Source organism: Leuciscus leuciscus (assembly GCF_965113295.1).
Source record: "Leuciscus leuciscus genome assembly, chromosome: 25".
Taxonomy (NCBI): Eukaryota; Metazoa; Chordata; class Actinopteri; order Cypriniformes; family Leuciscidae; genus Leuciscus; species Leuciscus leuciscus.
Genome location: NC_138724.1, coordinates 11,828,704 through 11,849,732, shown reverse-complemented (window position 1 = coordinate 11,849,732; position 21,029 = coordinate 11,828,704). Strand labels below are relative to the sequence as shown.

Here is a 21,029-nt window from a genome sequence, read left to right as displayed (position 1 = left end):
CTAAAATGCTGTATTTTAAGAACGCATAAACGGATTGTTACGAAACTTGGTATGGGTCATCAGCACGATGCCCTGAAGGAGCATGAGAAGTTTCGAAACAGTGCCAACTAGTGGTGAATTTTTTTATTCAAGTGCTTATAACTTTGGGTGTGGCCGACTTATTTTCACGAGACTCATCTAATTAGACTCCTGAATCCTTGCCGAGTCCTACGATACCAAACATGCTAGGTTTCGCCTTACGGTTTGTGTAGCGTTGTGATTTAGCGCTTAAAAAACATTTGGCTATATCTTCGAAACCGCTTGTCCGATCGAGACGAAACCTCCGTCAGAAGTTTGGAAACATAGGTCGATAGCTATACGCCAATGCCCAAATGCGAAAATATTGATAGTAAGGGGTAGTAAAATCCAATCAAAGTCATGTGTCAGTCATTTTTTACGTGTTTTTTCATATAAATGTCTATAACTCTGAAGTCAATTGAGATATTTTCACCAAAACTGACACACATATGTATGGGCTCACTCTGAGGACACGTAAAAAAAAATTGTGGGACTGAGCCTCTTGGTGGCGCTATAATAGAACAAAACATGAAATTCCCATTGACTTCAATACAGTTTTGTGAAATAAAATGCTATTTTCATTCAAAACCTACTTTTTCGAACTCCTCCTACACCGTTTGTCCGATTTTCACCAAAATCGAATCGTATCATCTCCAGACCGTGCCGACTAAAAGTTATGGATTTCGTGTCGATTGACGAAACCGTTTTCGTATAGCGCAGCAGCAAAGTTGAGGCATGATGCTAAAAGCATTATTCAGGCTTTATCTCTGCAATGCCTTGACATATTGACACCAAACTTTGTATGTGTCATTGTCACTTCACTCTGACTACATCACATCAGTTTTATAACTGCGCCACCTATTGGTCGAAAGTGATAATGCATTAAATCATATTTTTAATTATTGTTTCTATGATTTTTCAGCCATTTTGCCTAAAATCCTCTTTAAATCTCTTTAATTGCTCATTGTTGCAGTTGGTCTGACACTTTCAGACACGTCGAAATGTCTTGTCGTCTTATTCTGCTTGGCCCCGGTAATTGCTGCTTGCAGCTATATTTATTATTATTACCGGTATGTTTTTTTAAGGGTTTAGCTGTGTGCACAAAGTTCAACCTGCTGTGCTGGATATGAGCATTTGCTTGAGATTTGTAATTTACATTGCGTTTTGTTTTTATACAGTTACTGTAGTTTCAGACTTCTAATTTGATTAGACAAGCAGCATTCCTAGAGAGCTAATATTTCGTATACAAGTACAGCTATACAAACTATCCAAATTATGTCTGAAATGTAAGTAACTCTATATTATATTATGCTCTATTTACTGCACTTTGTTGAAAAGTGATTACACCCGCAACTGTAATGTTATTAAACTTAGCAGCTGTGATTACCCGCACTCTTACTTGTGTGATATTGCTTAAATATATTTTATAAAGCATTGTTTAAGCCATTTTTACTGTTTATACCTTTGTATGATCAACACTTGCAATACTTTTATTTAACATTTTTATTTGTTTTTGAACAATAGTTGCACTAGAATCTCTTTCCCACTTACATTTCCCACTGGTCCCTTTAAGAAACACAATTTCATTTGTTTTTTTGCTTTTATATCTTTTGTGAACATGTGTATGGACGTTATTTATGAAGCCTTGCATATAGGAAGTGTCTTTACATAATTTTGGTTTTATCTAATGATGATAGATAATGATTCTGATACATGCTGAAAACAATGACCACAAAATAAATAACAAATAAATTCATTTTTAAAATATAAAAAGTACTATGATTATTCAACGGAAGTGATTTGTTGTTATTTAAAGTGCTCTGTGCATTTATAAATATATTTTTAAATATGACAGAACATTTTTCTCCTTATTCCACTAAAGGGTACCCAATCACTCTTCCTGCCATTTCACATAAGGTGTATAGTATATTGTAATACATTTGTGGAGCCAATGTAGGTGACATGATATGGGCTTGAGTTAGGTACCCTACATGGGTATGTCCATGGGTTCTATATTGGCCCTATCTAAATTAGCCAATACTGATATTACCATAAGTAAAAAAGAAAAAAGGGCCTGTTTAAAAAAGTAATAAAATTCCTATTTGGATTGAGGGAACGGAATAGCACTCATTATCACATTAAGAGTAACATTTAGCTCCGGTGACAGCAGTCAGCTCAACATTGAGCAAAAGCTCACTGTAACCCAGTTTCTTAGTGTGTGCCAGTTTGTTACCTTAGCTCGTTAGGACCAAACAGTTACGTTTTGTAGCATTTTTCTTCCCCCGTTCTATTTGTTGTTGTTGTTTTTTCCTTTCATGGACCTGCCTGCTGTCCATCTCCTGTGCCTGAAGCAGGGAGACCGTCCGCTAGAAGATCACACTCAGGACTTCATCCAGCTAGCATGCCCAACACACAACCCAGACCGCTCGCTCTGTGTATTTTACCACTCCAGCCAGAGCAAGTGGTCTAAGGCACACCTTCCAGCAGCAAAGAAGGATTTCGCCACATTCGAGGAGTGGGTGCTGGTGAACAACGATTCCCCGTTCACCATCGGCCTGACGCCAGCCCCACTCCACGTCCAGAGACCAGCCATCCACCGCCCGCGAGCTGCACGGTGGAGTTGCGAGAGCCCACCACAGACTATGGAGATTGGACTGCCGCGATAGATGAGCCCAAGCCTGTAACGAGGACGGAGAGTGTCATCGCCCCGGAGCCTGATCTACAAGGAGAGTCTGACAAGTTGTGTGAGCCAGCAATACTGTGAACTGCTAAGGGAATGCTTGTGGAGTTCGAGGGCTGGGAGGGCAGCCCTCGAGGGCACGTAGCCCTGAATCGCCTGTTCCCCCGCTGGTTCCGCCTAGCCCCATGTCATATGTGAACCCTCCCAGCCTCTCTCCCCACATTCTCTGACAGTAAGTTCCTCAGCCCCGCCTCCCCTGGGTCCCTTCAGCCCCTCTGCATCTCCTACACTATGCTGTGAGGATCTGCATCAGTTCTTCAGGCCACCAGCCTCACTTAGCCCAGAGGATCCCCTGACTTCGCCTCCAGCCTCGGAACCTATCGCTCCACTGCGGCCTGTTGACAACTCGTGTTTGCCTAAGCTCCTCCCTCCCTCGGCTCCACCAGAAACCAGCATCCTCACGGCTTCACCAGTCTCCCTCATCCCACCGGCTCCTCCTTGGTCAGACATCGTACTGCCTGCACCTTCAGCCCAGTCTTCCCCCCCGGCTCCACCTGCGTCCTCATTCCCTCTGCCTCAGTCTTCAGGCTTACTGGCTCCACCTCGGATGCTCGTCGCTTCAGCTCCACGTTGGTTGGTCCAGTGCCAGCAGTATTGCGAGGGCTCTTCGGCTCATCAGCTCTACATGGGTCTCCATCTCCAGTGGCAACAAGCTTGTTCGACTTCATGCAGCTCTGCGCAGACTGATCGGCGGCTGACTTGAAGCAGTGCATGTCAGTTAGAAATCGTGTCCGACTTAAGACGTATGCCATCAAAGTACCGTGAGAGCGATTCGAGAGCAGCCAGAGGACTTTATTCTTGTACAAACAGACGCTGTTTTTGGAGGGTCACATCATCAGAAGATGCGGTTAGGATCTTAGCGCAGCTTTATTATCAATTCGAGTATATAACACAGGAGTAGAGACTCAGGGGAATCTCAGGAACATAGACCAAAACAAAAGCAAGAACCACTGTGACAGAGTGATCTATCTCTGTTAGTTAGCGCAGCACTTACACACACCCCATCTTACTTACTTTCTTTGCGACCATTAAAAAGGACATTCTATATAGTCTCGCCTAGCCAGACCTTCAGACTGACGGCATAAGGTCTGGACTCTATTGCAGCTTTTCTTGGCCAAGGACCGCCCAAGAGGACATTTGACTGACATGTAACGCAACTAATCACAGTTCGTTTTGTTCCGCAGCATGTTTAGGTGCGTGGAAATATAATGTTGATGTCCCTACAATAACAGACCGGCGTGCATCTAATAAATGATTCATTCAAGAACGTGCAAGTTTACCACAACAATGGAGCCGCAAACTTCACATACTTTTGAATATCCAGCGTTTAGTTGATCCTGGTAAGCGCTCATTGTCACAGTTTTAAACACGACGGTATTCTTTTTCCATGAGGGGTTTTGGCTTCACGGCATTTGTTTCCAGACGGACAGTTAAAGAATGCGACACACATGTCTCCCGGACATCCTGTATAATTCAACCAATCAGATCACAAAACTCCTTTCCACGTCTACTTGACATCTGATTTCCTGTCAGATGTAAAATAGACGTTTAGAAAATGTCTTTAAGATGTAATGATTTAGAATGTATTTTAAACTGACATCTTAAAGATGTCTATCAGATGTTAGTAAACAGCAGATGCTTTCCAGATGAAGTGATCTTTAACAGACATCTTGCAGATGTACGTGTGCTATCTGGGGTAGGTCATTCGGGGACTTTTCATCTGGGGAATACTATGTATTCGGTCATACTACAACTATGTTGGCATACTGTTTTTCGCTTACCATATAGTAGTGAAGTATTCGATTTCAGACGCGCAGCATCAGTCTTCTCCGTCAGCCGGCAAAACTCGAGCGCCACGCAGCGACGAGTCTATTGTTTGTCTTATAAGGGGATGACAGAAATATTAAGTTATTGTTCTGTTTATTTTTTACTATTTTTATATATTTATATATATATATATATATATATATGTTATGAATGTTGTTATATGTATATATTTATGCCTTATTGTAAATATGTACATACTAGCTGAAGATGGTTTAGTCAAAGGGGAGGAGCTTGGGCCAATGTAAGGTTGTCAGTTGACCTGGCAAGCGTGCGTGCAGGTTTGGTGCCGTGATAAATTCTTTACTACCTTATTTACTTCTTTACTAATTATTTAAGTTTGCGTGTATATATTTCTAACTTTATTTCTTATCTTTATTGGTTTTGTACAGTTTTTTTTTTTTTTTTATATAGATTTGGATTTTATTTTATTTATTTTTTTTATTTTTTTCTGAGACTTTTATCACCTCTCGAACACTTTAAATAAACATCTCTTTACACATTGACATTAAAATTTTTGGTCCTTTCACAAAGTGCTCTGTGCATGTTTCTTGCACATTCATTGCACGTCACTAGAGGGCAGCCAAGCACTTTTCCTGTCATTACACATATGAGTAAGGTAATCAGAAATATCAAACAGACATTTTTCACACTGGGTTTTACAGTCACCAGGAATCTCAGCTTGACCATTTCCTGTTGACTTCCTGAATTATGCATTATTATGCTAAAAATATATTGATACCTTTTGAGTTAATTCATATCAAATGACAGTGAGTGATTATTAATGCTGATAAATCAACCACTGATTTAGTTCCAGAAAAAAAAGAAAAAAAAAGACATCCTTCCATCCTAAACTGTCTTCATAACAGTTGTTCAGTTTATCAGATTATGTCAAATTGTGTCCATACTCCATTTTTACTTTACTGTTTAAATAAAAAGACAAAGGGGAAAATGAATGAATACATTTTTAATGAAACATCATAAATATTGTATTGTTATACATACATATTGTCCGTGGAGCTTCTTGCAATTGCAAATATTTAAAGAATAAAGTTGTCTGAATATCAAATGCATGCAATAATTTATTAAAGTAATGAAACATGCATCCTTTTACATCCCATCTTTACTGTTTTGCAAAACATAAATGTTATAAAATTTGGTGTATTTCCATGCCCATTTTTACATTTTTTGTTGATGTCATTATGAGTTTATGCTTTTATATATTATATAAAAGAGCCATGATAAAATGTTTAATAGCCTCAACCCTTAATAGAACAGCTGTATGGACAGATCTGAATATGCTTTTCTTAAATACTTAAGTGAAACAGAACCTGAATGTGAAAAGTTGTGCTGTCCAGAATGACGTCAGGCTTCACGAGGGTTAAATCCAGCACTCTGGCTGGTTAAGCGCCTCCTTTCCTCCAAAGGCATTTCCTTCCGTCCGCGCTCCCAGATTACAGCTGTACGCCAGCGGTTATGGCACACTATGGACCGCTATTTTATCTCTCCACCATCTATCTCTTGAGGATGCAGCTGTGCGCGGTTAACTTTCAACTTCTAACTGTATCGCGTTTGGAAATCAGCGTTTCGAGCGGCCTTTCCACATTTTGAGACGGCATAAGCGCGAGTGTTACTTTGTTTCGGGACAAACGCGAGCGTCTCACAGTTCCATTCCATGTAATAGCCTACATAATTGACGGTTGTTGAAGTGTTAGGAACCCATCAAACCCAAACCGACCCGTTCTCGATCCGAGATGAAGTCATTCGGATACGACTAGATCTCCTGCCACGTTTCTATCTTCGAGGGGTGAAGTTGCAACAGAGGTAAGAGAAATCTGCGATAATATGATTGCCTAATATGACTGTATTACAGCTGATGCTTTGAATCAGGATTGGATGATGGGCTGTTTAGCATAAATAACCACAAACGAGCATCACTTATTATTTGCATTTGAATGTGATTATTGATTTCCTCTCCGGCATCCATCCATCCATCCATCCATCCATCCATCCATCCCTAACCAGCACGAATCCTTTTAAACGTTACAGCGCTGAATTATTCCGTTATATTTTTCTTCTCTGTAGTTCATGTGTTATTTCATATAAAGTCGCCTATTGTCCATCCGTCCCCTCCCTTATTTAGACATTATTGAACAGAATCCTATTGGCAAAAACCCACACAGCTGTCAGACATCCAAAGTATGGAATTCCAAATAATGTGTTTTTGTATTACATTAAATATTCATATTTTAATATCAATATTGTTTAACAATCTTCAAATTGATAATACAATTTTAAGAAAATATTTTCATATTTTAACTTTTAAAAAAACAGCAACAGTAATAATATTAAAAATGATATTTATGTAATTAATAAATTAAATTATATATAATATATATATATATATATATATATATATATATATATATATATATATATATATATATTATAGGAGATAGTTTCATATATAATTACATTTAATGTTTAGGCAATATATACTGTACATATTTAATATAGTTTTATATTATTTAATACAATGATATTTAATTGATTTTTAAATCAAAAAAAGAATAATTAAGCAATAAAGTATAATATTGTGAATCTAGTCACTACAGAAGGCTCAATGCTTTACTGACCATCTAGCATCTATCAGTTTAATAATAATAAATAAAGAAGAATGGGAAAAATAATAAATAATGAATCATTACTTATTGCTTAAATCCAATAAGTAAATATTATTTCCTTATTATGGAATATTGATAATATATTCTTAATATTATTGTTGACATTATATTATATTAAATGGATTATATTAATATTATTTTTGCTTAGCATCACTCTTTTTGCACCTTAGAAGTGTGTTTCTAATACATCATTTTGCCATGACCCTGCTGACATCAGCCAAAATCATCCCATTCCCACCAGCAGTGGGGTGTTAATAGTGTGGCAACCGAATGTGAGTTTGCTGATGTTTCTCTTTCATTTGGATGAATATATCTAGATAAAGGATATAGAACATATACACATGCAGTTAAACCCTGCTCATTCAAACGGCCGACCACTAGTTGACATTCAGTAGCAGATTGCTTGAACAGAAGTCTCCAGTGACATGTCGGGAAGAGCAAACCAAGAATCAAGCTGCCCTAACAGCCCAGCGTTTGTTCTTTTTTAATTTATTCGTACCCTCCTGTTCCAACTGTGTCGATTTTCTCGCTGATTGCTATTTGTGAGAATCCCAGACAGCTGAATTCTTTTTTTAGGGGTCATTGACTGGTCAGCCTTGCTCTTCCTGTATTTTCAGCTGTATAGAGTTGTTGTTGGATTTTAACAGGGGGGAAAAAATGTAATACGCACAGACTTAAACTTTAAGTCAATTCTCCTGAAAAGAGTAAACACTGTGGCTTTGTAGTAAACTATCACATTTCTTTGTGTTTTGGAGTGCAACATTGGCTCAGCCAATAGCGTCAGTTTGGGGTGGGGCTATTTGTTTTTTCGACCAATGGCGGTTGAATTGTGTACTCCATGAACACTACAATTCCTGGTGGATAAAATGAACAAAACTAAATTGAAATAATAAATAGAAAAGTCCCAACCTACATGGTTTCTTTGTTGAATATATCCTGTTTCCCTTTGAAATATGTCATGTCGTGAAGATTAAAAGGTTTGGAAATGCTGTTCTAGATTGACTTCAAGGTTACAAGATTGTCGTTTACAAGATTGTTTTAGCATCATGACAAAAATTGTAACAGAGCTCTGTGTTAATTTGCTTGGAGCTGCTACATTCCTGTAGTGCCAAACTCTTCATATTTAGCCTCTCATCCACAAGTACCACGGTCCAATAGGAACTGCTGATTACTCATGCTTGGCTCATGCTTGAAACCTTGAAATATGGCCAAGTTGTTTCTAGAAGTGCATTTACATGTGAGTGGGCAATGATTTTTAAAAAAATGTTGTTAACTGTTTATAAACCATTGCTGTCGCACTTAGGGATGCATTGATGTAGAAATTATGGCTGATAATAATTACTAAATGCTTATTTTTATTTATCAGGTTACAAAATGTGTGTTATTATGTTTTAACATCAAGTGCAAAGAAAACTTTGCATTATCCACTTATTTACTTAGAAACGGAAGTTGCGATCTTCTTTTCTTCCCTATTGTGATGTTGAATATTCAAGGGTAACGGCTTCTCGAATGAGAATTTTTTTTTTAGGGCGGGACTTGGTTTTGTCCATCAGGAATTGATTGGATGGTTGTGGATTGCTATTGGTGGATCTCATGTGAGTGACAGGTTGTCCTGTCCTCATCATCAGAGAAGAGAAGAGATGTTGCTTTGATTAAAAATGACTATAATGTATACTATAATATATAATGATGTGCATGGGTAAATCATTTATTTAAAAAAACTGCAATATTAAAAAATATATATGTAATTGTCCAATTTGATTTCGTGGTGACTTTGAAAGCTAGCTTTTCTGCTGAACTGGGCTGAGTTTCCTAAAAGCATCATAAGCCATTTGCACCAATGGTGTCTTCGATCCACTTGGGCTTAAAATGTTTTTGAGAGACGTAGTCCTGATCGGGCCCATCAGGATTGTTGTATATGTAAATTGATGGGCAAAATCTAGGTGTGCCAATCAGGTATTGACAGTTGGCGCATGTGAACACAATTATTGACCAATATAGTGACGAGTGCACTAACAAGGATGCTAAACAGTAAACACCGCATTCTCTATCAGTCTTCAGCTTGCACAACTTTCGCTAGCTGGCTTCCGTTACACACTCTTGCATTAAGAGTGGATGTCTATTTATCCTAGCAGAAGCGCAACAAAATAATGCTTCACGAAAAAATAAAACGAAGATGATGAACAAACGACAAGGAAGCATAAAAAATGAACATGCTTACACAAGAGTAAATACAAACAAGAGTTCGTTGTTAGTTGCCAACAGCACAGCAGCTCCAGACAAACAATGACACTCAAACCCAGTGTTACTCATGTGTGGAGCATTGTCGCACACTCACACTCCTTGCGCACATGTGAGATATCGCAGACGCATCATCAGGTTATCTTATTGACAAGGCAACAAGTGCCGATGTGCATCCCTACTTCAAAGTTGTTAAATGTTAGGAAAATGCTAATGCTAAAGGATTATCTCAAGGTTTAGCTTTGTTTGGACTGTTGTGTTGTTATAGCGTAATAGAATGTCCTTTAGTTTTCTGTTCCGGTGTTTGACAACATCTAAGTGGTGTTTGAAGATCTACGAAGATGTTTGTTGTGGAACTGCCGGCCTTATTTCCTTAAAAGCATCCTGCTTAATACCTTCCACCTAATCCAGTATGTGAAGATCTCACTGTCTGCTTTGTTAGGCAAATACATAGAGTATTGCTTGGCAATGAAGAATGTTTTTGTTTAAATATATGTCAGTCTCTTATACCAATAGTTTACAAAGTGTATCAGTGATCCAATATTTACAGGCCATGGGAAGTACACTACTTGAGAGGCTATATAGTCATCTATTGTCTAGCATCCAAACATATGGTCCCAAGAAATAGCCTGTTTTATATTCATATTGAATGTGCATTACTCTAGATGTTGCATTACTCTGGAAAGTTTTTGAAGAAGCAAAAGGTCACCCTACTGTGTTATGCATTGTAAGTGGGCAGATGTGAATACGACTTTCTCCCACACTTAGAATCCAAACATAATAGTTTTCTGCCTCTGTCATCCTTCATTCATCTCTTACTAAATCCACTGATATGGCGCAGTTTTTCAAACTTCCTTTCAGAAACAGTTCAGCTCAATACCAGCATGATATATATATAAAAAAAAGAAAGTGCAGCAGCTGTTTTCATCTGTCCGGGGGCGGTCGGCTGATTTTTGCAATGTTTTATATATGTGCTTTCAGAAAGGCGTTTGTACAGAAACGCAATGTAATAAACACATCTATGTTGTGAGCTTTAGTTGCTAATCTCTGGCTTTAGGAGTTTAATATCAGTCATGCTGTATTTGTCTTCCATTGAGGAAAGTAGCTCATGGCATGTTTGCACAGCTAAGTCTATGTGCGTACACAACCAAACTTCCTTATTTTTCCTTCCCTTACGAACCATGATTTGATTAGACTTTTACAATGCATTTTAAGCCCCAGAATTACGAGATTTGAATCTGCCATCATTGGACCACAGAAATGATTGTCAATGGAAAAATATACTTTTTTTGCCTAGAATGCTGTTAGCAGGTGCTAACTGCTAATGCTAACTAGTCAAACATTGGCCCCTTGGTGCATGATTATGGTAAATACTATGGATACACGATGTGTTGTGTACCCCATTGTAAATGATTTATGTCTGTCAAAATGTTATAAATCTGCTCATAATAGGTTATTGTTCATGCTACATTTGTCGTCATCTTGCAGTCACTTAAATCATTTAGCACAGTGTTGCCATTGCCAATAACAATGGTCTGGCCTGAGGGTTTCCTTTCTCTTGCCTGTATTTTTTCATTGTCTCATTTATCCATTTTACCTGATTTATAAAGCCATGATTACAGAGGAAGCTTCTAGATTATCTCTCTCTTCCTCCCTCATAAAGTGTATATGGCATCAGATGCTCCAGGCTGCTGTTCAAGTTCTCCCAGCCCCGACGTTCAGTGTTTGGAGCAGTGGAAGACATCCTGCCCTACTTTTCCTCCTCTGAGACTGCAGAGTGACTATGTTAAAAGAGTGTGTGCTATTCTGCACACACTCACGGGAGGCTTGTTACAGAATGACACAGCAAAGTGGCAGAGAAAGATGGGGAAACTATGTAGGACATTTTAGATATAGTGGAAATTGAACAGGTAATGATGGAACTGGAAAAGGAAACTGAATATAGAAAATGCCCAATTTATTATCATACATTACCACCCATGAGCTCCGCAACTCAACATTTCAGAGTGTGTGTGCTACCCGCTAGTCCATTACAGTAATGTCCACAACATAATTTATGGCAGAATGTAAACAAATATTTCAATGCTAGTGTTTCATGTTAGTTTTAGCTTCTGTATTTGCATGCACAACCTAGACACAATAACTAACAAAGACTAGAAGTTAATTTAAGTGAAATTGCTAAATTAGACCCAATAAATTATTATTACAATAAGAACATTTAACATGTGCATTAACCGCTAGTCCATTATCCATTAATGTAACTCACCAACAGCATATTTTACACAAGTAAACATAACGCTTCATGCTAGCTAGCCATTTAGGCTCTATATCTGCACATAGAACCTAGTCACAAAGATCACAATGTGTAGGGGTTAATTTAGCTGTGAAATGGCAAAATTAGACCCAATAAATGCTACAGGTAACCATTAGTCCATAAACATTTATGCCCACAAATACAAATTTCTGTCTTGAAACTCTAGATAGCACAAACTAATAGGTCCTTAACTCGACCTACTTGCAATCACATCATTCTCTTCAGGGCACAGCTGATTGGTTCCTACTATATCAGTAGCCAATTAGCTTGTGCGCTCAACCTTCAAATGCTTGGGTAGCATTTGCCTTCGTAGTGCAGCGCGCTTTCAAAAACCCTCCACCTTCCCCAGCTCCACCTGTATAGATCTGCTACAGGTAATTTATGTACATTATATTGTACAACAGCAGCATGTCTTACTTGCTCTCAGCAGCGTGTCGTGTGTGTATCTGTTTAAATCTGTAGGTGTGTCTCAATTTGCGAATCTTTACATTATTTATTTTTATTTTTACATTGTTTATATTATGTAGTAGTGCGAGTAGTTTGTTCACAATGAAAATTCCAGAAAGAAAAAGTGCACTTCAAATACCTGGATGATGCACTTAATTAAGTGGAATGTTATGTTTCATGCTAGCTAGCAGTATTAAAGTCCCTATGAAATCCAAATTTAATTATGTCTTTTAGTATGGGAGAGCTGTGATAAAAACAAAACGCTGTTTGCAATTTAAAAAAGGGCATGAGTTGCTTGATATGTCCCACCCTGTCTTCCTGTTTCAGTGGAAATCACATCAACACACTGAATAATGCTGCGTGTGTCAAGGCACTTCAGTTGGCCTTTAAGCTTTAATTGTCTATAAATACGACCTAGTCAAAAATATTTCAAAGAAGTGAACATTGAGCCTGAGCGTGATCCAAAATTGTTCACAGATTCGAAGAAACTAAATGGATCACAGTGTTCCCTTAATGTTATGCCATCTGGAAACGGAGATCTTTGTGCAGTGGCGGAGAACGCTTCCTCAGAGATTGCGCTGTCCTGAGCTGTAATTGGCCCCACTAGATGTTCCATCCAAGGTACATAAACACTCCAATCAAGTCTGTACTTAACGCCTGACTGTGCTTCATGAAGAGTAAACAAGTCTGTTCTCTCCTTCTAATGTCGGAAGAACGCTTAGGGAAGAAAGACAATATAAACATACAAGAGGTGAATTGTGAGAAGGAAGAAATCCAGGTAGGGATGTGCCAAGTTCTGCCCAGCTCACATCCAAAAATCCTGTAGACAAGTTATCAAATGGCTACAACAGTGTCAAGTGGTACGATTAAAGACCATTAGATGAGGAAATAGATCAGCTGAAAATGCCAATTTTGTGATTATTTACTCGCCCTCATGTTTTTCCAAACCTTAGGCCTATGATGTTATCTTTATTCTGTGGAACCCAGTATAAATATATAACAGCAGATGTGCTTGGAATGAAATTAGTAGTTTTTTTTTGGATTTTTGAAGCTTTATCATTTATTTTATTTTAGTATTATAGTGTTTTGGTATCGCCATCTGATACCATCACTGTACCATGTACTTTTTTGCCACTGGCTTCCTTTAAGGTTTGAAAAAGGGCTTGTAGCAAAAGTCTTTTCTTTGACAGTAACGGTATACAGACAGGGATCTCATGTGGCACTGAACACATGCAGGGGGGCGAGGGACGGATTTCACACACCCCTGTGCTCACCAGCCCTCCCCACTTCTGTTTACCTTGGCAACCAACACAGAGTGTAAACAAACAGGCCATGGGCGCACCTCTGCAGTGTGTGTGTGTGTGTGTGTGTGTGTGTGTGTGTGTGTTTGGCTGGGGCTGAGTATAGTAACGGCCCATGGGGAGTTGATGTACAGAGAGAGGTCAGCCGTGCTTTCCCACTAACCATCATTTGATTTAAGCAGAGAACGCCTATTGCGGTTATGGGCAACCTGGCTTAAACTATAGTCTACAAAGTTTCATCTTTGTTTTATCGTTTTAAACGACTTTATTGTTGTAGTAAAATCAAACTTATTGTTTACATTTTATATTAATATATACGAATATTTTTTTTTCTCTCCATTAAAAATAAAACCGAGCCCTGAAGAACTATGGTTGATTATATTGAGTTGTTATATGATTCCAGATAAAAAGTTATTGATGTTACATTGTATGTTCTTTAGATCATTTTGATGCAATTGTATATTTTGCATGAGAAAATTAAACCAGTTTTAGGACTATTTAGATTGACAATTAAGCACATTTGCAGTGAATTTTAATTACTCTAATGCAAAAATGTCATTACCATTATTATAATGCAAATCAAATTTAATTCAATCCTAATTTTTTTGTAATAGAGTAATGAAAATCATCCACTCTATGTGAGGTTTTTTCTTAAAGTCGGCATAAATTATGGCATTCAAATTGAAATGTATTAATTGAGAATTGGGTTAATAAAATAATGTCAGAACATGGAAAATAGAAAAATGTATTAAATATTTGTTTATGAAAAAAGTAAAACGTATACAGTAAGTAATACACGTACACATACTGTATACAAAATAATGAACTTATTTTATTAATTCTGAAACTTGTATTTTTACCTATATTATATATCACACAGTATGCTGCTCTGGCTATTTCCATTGTGGTAGTGTCATTTATTAATAATTATTATAGATTTAGGTAGTGCAAATATATCCCCAAAACATTGTAGTGCTTTCTTTTAAAACAATTTTAGACAACTAACATTTAGCCAAATGTGGCATAAAATTACAATTTGAATTGTGTTACATAAACAATTATTTTTACATTTTCAGTAAAAAATAACTAAAAATTATTATTGCAGATGTTTAAAATTCCTTTTAAAAAAGTCCAGAAATCTTTTTAACTCCCATGGAATTCGTTGTATAAGTCACACAACTGCAGTAGAGTAATTTGCTTTTGTGTAATTTTAAAATGTTGTTCTGTGAGATCAATCTGTAAACTTTTTAAGTCTCTATTGGTATGGTGTAGGGATGTGACGGTGAGGATTTTCCCACCCGGTTAATCGACTTGTGTTACCTCCGGATGCTGCCATTCATCAGGCAAAGTTTACAGATTGCCTCATTAATGTGTGGAGGTTCCCTATTAGCATTAGTTTTAAATCCAAAACATTGCCAAATAGGCACTTTTACATTTAGCTTTGAAACCAAATCTTCCGCCATAGTCTTGTCAGTCAGCTCAATCTCAATCTCGTCTCGTGATAAATGAAATCTGTAACCGTTGTGCTGCTGAACACCGTGTAACACCAACTATTGCAGCAAGATAAAATTTTGATATTTAGTTGAGTTCATGGCGAAATAACTACTTTAACTAAAGTAAGAAACAAACAAGAGAACATTATGAGAATAATATGAATTCAGTTCTTAAGTCAGTTGCACTCAAGTTTCACGCTCGCGTTTATGCAGCAGGGAACTGTTTTTTTTTAAAGGTGCTGAGAGACATGAGGTCAATTCTGCTTTCGAGCTCGCTGAGTGAGAAAATATCACCAGACGCCATTTCAGCCTATCAGAGGAATAAGAGGGGGCCGGCAGCTGCATTTCCCCTCAGTGTTTTTGTATAAGGCTCACAGGAATGAGAAATGCTTCTGATTATCTCTGCAGATTATTTTATCTAGACACATTTCATAATGAAGCTTACCGCACCGATGGTTTTTTGCTGCTATTGTTTGCTCGTGATCACATTTTTAAGGAATTCAGAAGGGGAAACAATGTCAGGAACAGTGAATAAGGTGAATCAATCCAAGCGTAGTTTAACTTTAACACATTTTGAATCCAGGTTCCATCAAGCGATTCCTCCAGGATTTACTGTCAACCGAGACTGTATGTTTTGGTTGTTTTGTTTGGTTTGTAAATGGGGCATCTATAATCATTGACCGAGCAAGAGTGATTTGTGTTATGTTTACAAAGTTTTATAGGACGTGGTCAAGGTTTCATGGAGTTGACTTTAAAAGACTTAGAATAACTGTGTGATAGGTTAGTAGACAGGGCTGTTGCCTTGTGGATTTTAGCGGTGATCATTTACTCACCCTCATGTCGTTCCAATCCAAACTTGACTTTCTTCTGTGGAACACACACAAAAAAAAAGATATTTTGAAAAATGTCCATGCAATAAAAGTCAGTGGGGTCCAAAACACTGATTGGACCCCATTTATTTGTATTGTATGGACATTTTCTGTGAACATTGTTAAAAATATTTTCTTCTGTCTTCTGCAGATGTAACCAGTCAGGTTTGGAATGATACGAGTATGGATGTGATTCTTAGATTTAAAAAAAAAATTACGCAAACTTTGCATTGTAAGACTCTCGAATTGAATCATTATAACTAGCAGCTCACTAAAAAGGCCTCTACAGGGTTGACTTGGTTAATGATGGTCTTTACAGAGTTGACTCGGTTAATGCTATAGTGAGCTATTATTTGAGCAAACTATCACTTTGTAATACTTTAATGACAGTACTTTGGTGATGTGTTTTTTATAGTAGGAAATGGGGGAAAACACCCCCATGTCATTATCAGCATTGTTGCTATCAAGCAGTTCTGGCTTCTAACTTTCTTCTGAGTTTTCAAGCCAACAATGACTGATGCAACTCATTGGTTAGATCATTAAACCCTTGACTGTGACTATCCGTTTGACCTTAAAGGAGTTTGAGTTAAAGGAAAAGTTCAATCAAAAATCTAATTAATTTAGTCACCCACATACTGTTTCAATCCCATGAATGTCTTTCTTCTGTGGAACACAAAAGGAGATATTTAGTAGAATGCTCAAGCTGCTCTTTTCCGTAAAGCAGTGGCAAGTTGCTGTTTCATTCTAAAAAGAACAAAATAATACCATAGAAGTACATAAAACGTAGTACATATAAATGGTATGCTATATTAATAGTACTTGTATCATTTTTTAACTCGTTTACTACTTGTTTTGTAAAGAAAAATGCAGCTTGGACAGACAGAAGAAAATGATACAGGTTTAAAGTGACATTAGGCTGAGTAAATGATTTTTTTTGTTGTTTTAGATGAGCTGTTTCTTCAAAAATCGTTATTCGTAATGATTGCTTTTAGATGGGCACCCAGTGGAGGATCAGGTTCAAACAATGTCAAACCACTTAATGGTGACCAGAGCAGATTATTAAATGTGTACAGTTTATAATTCCACCTCCTTTCCCAGTTTAATTGAGTGTTCGCCCACAATACATGCATTTGGTTCTATCCACACTTCAAGGTACATTAGCATTCTTTGAAACCAAATGACCATTGTGTTAATTATTGCAGTCCAGAGCTGGTTTCTATTCACCATCATTCAGTCAATAAACTCAGAGGACATCAGGACAGAAATAGACATATGCCTCTCTGGGAAAAGGGCACTAAAGGTCAAAATCTTGATGCTTTTTCCATCATGTTAAAGATAGCCATCAGTGATCACATCCATTAGCATTTGTCCTCTTTCATGTCAGATTATAAATCCTCACATTTTAGGTAATCCAAACTCCGCTTTTACAGTTGAGCTGGTATTTGCTGTATTATTCTATCAGCACTTTAACATGTGAAAAATTCAGATTAATCTAATGCAGCAAAAGACTGTTCTTTTTCTCTAGGAAAATCTGGAATTTGGTGTCAGTACTGAGTGTGCAAGCGCATGTCCAGGCCATATTTCATCAACACAAACTTTTGAAAACTGGTTTCAAAGTGCAATTTTTTTGCAAACGAAACCATTATCTTCTCCATGTAAACAACAAAATCCCAAATTTGTGAAAATGGTGACATCATGCGCATGCATATTACATGCTCAGTCTATAGGCACAAAGTGTTTCTTTACAAAGTGGCATTGCCATCTACTGGCCTGGCATGAATAATACAGCGTTTTTAGTAGTTTTCACGAATGCATGTGAACAGTAATCATTTTGACAATGTTGTCATCTGTACGCGAAAAACGCAAAGGAATAACTTTTCTGTATTTACAGTAGTACTTTGTTGGCGTGTAAACGTAACGTACCCTAAAACACTTTAGTTTAGATTGCAATTATGTTTAGCACAGTCCTTGATTGCAATTAGTGCTGATTGGAATGTAAACGGGAAGGATAAGAAACAGGGTTTAATTTCGGAAACCTCAAAAAACTGCAGGAATTAGGCTATGTGGGGTGGTAGGAGAGGGAGGGAGATATTTTACTGAAGTCTTTAAATTCTCTTTCATTTGCTTTGACCTACATAAGACACATTAAAGTCTGTGTTAAATAGAGTGTGTGATGTGATAGGGTTATGATGGAAAGACACAACCTGCTCAAAATAGTGCTGAGGTACAGGCATGGCACCATTAGCTGGGCTCTAATGCAGCACACGCCAATGAATAAATAAAACTCTTAGACTAAAGCTCTACCTCACAAGTGGACACAATCGTCCTAGTTTCATAAGAGCCCGCATTCAATATAGACTGTAGAGCTTGTGTTGTTTGGTTTTTCTCAATATCTCAAATGAATAGTTACCCCAAAATGCCATTATTTGCTCTCCCTCAAATCAATCCAAAACTGTTTCCCTAAACTTAATTCTGTGGATCACAAAAAGAGAAATGTTGAGGAATGTACTGGTCCATGCAGTTACAATGAATCGGGACTGGAGCTTTCAAGCATAAAAAGTATCATAAAAGTAGTTAATATGAGTATATTTCTAGTCTTCTGAAGCTGTGTGATAAGTTTGTGTGAGAAAAGACAGAAATTTAAGTCGTTATTCACTGAAAATCTTCAGAGTAGTTGTGATGTCTCATTCTTTTGAGTCAGTTCTATTCAGTGAATCGTTTGATCTGGTTTACAGAACAGGCCTGAATGATTCATTCAGTATTTAGACTTTAACAAACTTAAATATCAAATCGGAGGGGTAAAAAAATAGGCTCTGACAATAAGACATTTTTTGGGGGGGATATTCCTTTAATAATTTTAAAACCTCTTAAGGGATAGTTCACCCAGAAATGAAAATTCTGTAATTTACTCACCGTCAAGTTGTTTCAAACCTGTATGAATTTATTTCTCCTGCTGAACACAAAAGAAGATATTTTGAAGAATATGTTGATGAACCCCATTGACTTCCATAGTATGGAAGAAGAAGAAAAATACTATTGAAGCCAATGGGCCTCATCAACTGTTTGGTTCAAAATATGTTGTTTTGTGTTTAGCAGAAGAAAGATTTGAAAGATCCATTCAGGTTTGGAACAACTTGAGTGTGAGTAAATGATGACATTTTTGGGTAAACTATCCCTTTAAGAATATATTTCTGTGGCATTCAGGGGTTACCCTGGCCTTCAAGAACAACATTTGCTCAGTTCCTTTAAGCGGCTGTGTCCCTGAATAGCACCTAATCAAGCCTCTCAAGGAACGTAATTGCTGCTTCTCAGACAAGAAAGTCAGAATGAGCACTGTCAGCCCCCAGGATGAAGGTACAAGCTAGTTCTGAGTGACCTTGTTATTGGTCATGGCAGCCCATGAGGCAGAACACATCATTAATGGAGCCGAGAGTGCAGGGGCCATGCTGTCAGTCTATTTAAAGAGACTCAGTGGGAAGCCAATGTTTTTAGACTTTTCCCATGTGAGGGCCCAAAAATACCACCCTGATCTCCATTTAGCACACTCGAGAACCTTTAGGTTCAAACTTCAGGCAGACTTAACAATGCTAATATGAAGGTGTTGCCTTCAGGTGTATGTCTTAAGCCGGTTTAACCAGTTTAAAATCATGATGGGTTAGGATTTTTTTTTTAAATTAAGGCAGCAGCTATTTGCACAAATATAGCAACAAAGCTTTTTTTTTTTTTACACTAAATGCAAATAGCAGTATTTTCTTTGCACTAAGTGTAATTAGTTGTTAGATGCTATTTATACTTTATACAGATACCCCACCCCTACACCAACCCTAACCCTACCTGTTAAACACTATTCCCACTATTAAATACCCATTAGGCACTTAATTTCCACTTTTCGAATATTTCAGAATTTTTATTTAAAGTAAACTCCTCTCCAAGCTGATATGCAATGGGAAAAGGGAAAAGAATGAGTTCAGAAAAAGATGGATTGGAACTCAGGTCAGTCGAGTCAACAGCTGACGTCACCAGCCGTACTCTCCACACTATTGATCCTGTTATCAGCGGGGGGTTTTGTCATTTTGTCTGGCTCAGACAGTGGTGGGGGGCGGGGTTAATGTAAATAGCCTCTGCCAACAAGGCAGCCTATTTGCATTGGGTGTAAATAGACATTCCGTTTTCTTAACTTATAAGAAACCCAACACCTTGCCCTGGCTGTTAGGAATAGTTTACGCTAATGCTAACCAAACAAAAAGGCAATAGTATTTTTGACCAAATTGAAGGCAATGGTAATTTTAGGGACAGGATATTCAATTACCGAAAAAAATCTGGAATTAATTGGATTTTGAAAATTGGATGTTACATTAGTTAGTAAATTGATGCTATTTTTGATCTATCAAGTTACAAATAAAAATAAAAAAATGGCATCAAAAATTGTACAACTGTCCTAAATCATAATGAAGAAAAAAGCCTCATTAAAAGAATGAAATTCTTGAAAATGAAATGCCCTATTATTATTTATTAGAAAAAGAGATAATATATAGCTGAAAAAAGCAGAAAAGAAAATCTGATGATCAGTTTTGTCTTCAATGAATCTCCATTTCAGTTGTATGCAAAGAGACTTGAGTATGCATTTCTGTTTGAGGTTCATTCCTTATTTGAGATCTTCTACTTCGACTTTTATCCCTGCTTCTGAAGAAATGTGATGCTTGGCAGTAACTACTTTTCTGTCATGAGTTTTGGTTTATGTCTTCACCCACTGGTTCCTGAAATGACCTTGACGGGTATTATGGATGAATGCTGAGTTTACTTTTTGAGAATCTCCTGTGGATATGCCCATGTTAAACTTATGAGCTATTCTAAAGACTGTATCCTGTTTGCCCAGTTGTCCTGCACTCATTGAATAAAGCTCCCGCACCTATGTCTATACCCAATCTCCTTTCTATAGTATTGTTACAATTTTAGGATGGAGTATGTAAAATTGATAAATAAAATAATGTTTTCAGTGCATTCAGTACTTTCTTACTCTTAATACTTTTCTAAAGTATTTTCTACTTTTCTAAATCTA

General features: G+C 37.3%; 2 protein-coding genes across 2 annotated transcripts in view; one reads left to right on the top strand and one right to left on the bottom strand.

Moving 5' to 3' along the window:
* Positions 1-21,029, bottom strand: part of LOC309491120 (dynein light chain roadblock-type 2-like) — a 196,084-nt gene that overhangs the window by 6,499 nt on the left and 168,556 nt on the right. The window lies entirely within an intron of this gene.
* Positions 6,037-21,029, top strand: part of osbpl5 (oxysterol binding protein-like 5) — a 66,884-nt gene continuing 51,891 nt past the window's right edge. The window contains exon 1 of the mRNA XM_082160431.1: positions 6,037-6,445. The gene's annotated coding sequence lies outside the window, so the exon portion shown is untranslated. The remainder of the gene's footprint in view (positions 6,446-21,029) is intronic.